The following is a 2,640-nucleotide window of genomic DNA, read 5'->3' on the forward strand; positions in this document are numbered from 1 at the left end:
TAATCTTAAATGTGTGAATTTGATCCTGTCATGATGCTAGCTGGTATTTTGCCTGTTAGTTGGTGCAGTTTCTTCATAGTGTCAATTGTCTTTACATTTTGCTTTGTTTTTGCAGTGGCTGGTACCTGTTTTTCTTTTCCATGTTTAGTGCTTCCTTATAGAGCTCTTGTAAGGCAAGCTTAGTGGTGACAAAATCTCTCAGCATTTGCTTGTCGGTAAAGGATTTTATTTCTCCTTCACTTATGAAGCTTAGTTTGCCTGGATATGAAATTCCGGGTTGAAAATTCTTTTATTTAAGGATGTTGAATATTGGCCCCCACTCTATTCTGGCTTGTAGGGTTTCTGCAGAGAGATTCACTGTTAGTCTGATGGACTTCCCTCTGTGGGTAACCTGACCTTTCTCTCTGGCTGCCCTTAACATTTTTCCCTTCATTTCAACCTTTGAGAATCTGATGACTATGTGTCTCTTCTCAAGGAGTATCTTTGTGGTGTTCCCTGTATTTCCTGAATTTGAATGTTTGCCTGTCTTGATAAGTTGGGGAGGTTCTCCAGGATAATATCCTGAAGAGTGTTTTCCAACTTGGTTCCATTCTCTCCATCATTTTCAGGTACAACAATCAAATGTAGGTTTGGTCTTTTCACAGTCCCATATTTCTTGGAGGCTTTGTTCATTCCTTTCTTTTTTCTCTAATCTTGTCTTCATGCTTTATTTCATTAGGTTGATCTTCAGTCTCTGATATCCTTTCTTCCACTTGATTGATTCGGCTATTGATACTTATGTATGCTTCATGAAGTTCTCATGCTATTTTTCAGCTCAATCGGGTCATTTATGTTCTTCTCTAAACTGGTTATTCTAGCTATGCAGCCATAGAAAAGGATGAGTTCATGTCCTTTGCAACAAACTAACACAGGAACAGAAACCAAACACTGCATGTTCTCACTCATAAGTGGGAGTTAAACAATGACAACACATGGACACAGGGAGGGGAACGTCAAACACTGGGGCCTGTCAGGGGGTGGGGGCTGGTGGAAGGACAGCATTAGGAGAAATACCTAATGTAGATGACATGTTGATGGGTGCAGCAAACCACCATGGCACGTGTATACCTATGTAACAAACCTGCACGTTCTGCATGTGAATCCCAGAACTTAAAGTATAATTTTTAAAAAAAATTAAAAATAAATAAACAAATAAATAAACAAATAAAATTTAAAGAGCGAAAAAATAGATTGAATCTAAATGATGTGGTTGTGATTATTTAACATCTTTCTTCCTCTTAAATTTTTGCAATGACATGTATTATTTATATAAACAAATTTTTCAGTGGGCCAGTAAATTAATTTACTTGATTCATTAAAAATGTTTTTTTTTCCTAAAAATAATATAATCATTTAATGATACCAGGGTAATGACAAATTGAATAAATCTTTCAGCATATTTTTTCATAAGTTGTTCATGAGGTGAATTAATTCAGAGATCGATATCTTAGTTCTAGATCTGTTTCCATTTATTTAGCCCTCTAGGTGTCATACAAAACAATGAAAGTAAAATTGACAAAGATCCCACCTGGATGAGTGCTTTCCTAAACTTAATGCATTTACAAGTCACCTGAGGAGCTTATCAAAATGAAAAACTGATTTATTAGATCTGGGAATGGGCCTGAAATTCTACACTTCTTACAGCCAACCTTGACCCAGTGCTGTTGGCTTATGAACCACACTTTTATTACCATGTCACAAGGTAAAAATTCTTCTGAGATTCTACTCTGGATTTGGAGACAATGTATTTGGTTCTAAAGGAACAGGTGAAGGTTAACCGATAAATTTGACCAACAAATTATATCAAACATTCCTCTGGTAAGCTGAAAGTAGTCTAAATTTCACTATAATTCTATGCGCAGGAGATAGTGCTGTGTCCTGGATCACTGGACAGAGATGTCCAGTGATACCTCTTCTGTATCACTTCTAAATAAGTGGCCTCAATTTTCTCTTTTATTCCATGCAGCCCAGTGACTAGTTTCACACAACTTCTTTTCATCTCCAATGTGAATTATGGCAGCACTTTGCCACAGGAGGATTTTGTGCTCTTTGCTTCCATATTAAAGGATTCTCTGTTGTTACTGCAGTGTGAGCTTCTGAGGGTGACTGTTCTATACCATACTTATGAATCAACAGAGTTAATGCTCTAGAGGGTAAACTTTTTAGACAATGAGGAACGAAGGTCAGTAGACAAATAGTTTTCCCCTTCTGTCTTGTGGTCATGGATCCAGCCAAAAGTAACCCTAGCAGTGGGTCAAATTGAAGATGCATCCTGTATTGTATTCTCTTTCTTTCTTACGTCTCTCTTCCAACTCTTATTCCCACCTCTGGGCCCACAGTTGTCAATAAAAAGACTTGTAAACAAGGCTTTGCCTCTGTACTGCTTTCCGTTGAGCCCAGGCTAAGAGATTAAATGATTTAGTTTGTCCAGGATAAAAAGATTACTTATCTAGATTACTTCCCTAAATGAACAGGGAAGATCAATATTTCTAAGGAAATCATGTCCAGATTAAAGAGTATTGCTTTATATAGTAAATCCCTTTAAACACATGCCACCTTTAGTTACTTACAAAATAAAAAATATTGATTAGAATTACACTA

The sequence above is a fragment of the Mandrillus leucophaeus genome, unplaced genomic scaffold, assembly GCF_000951045.1.
Source record: "Mandrillus leucophaeus isolate KB7577 unplaced genomic scaffold, Mleu.le_1.0 Scaffold970, whole genome shotgun sequence".
Lineage (NCBI taxonomy): Eukaryota > Metazoa > Chordata > Mammalia > Primates > Cercopithecidae > Mandrillus > Mandrillus leucophaeus.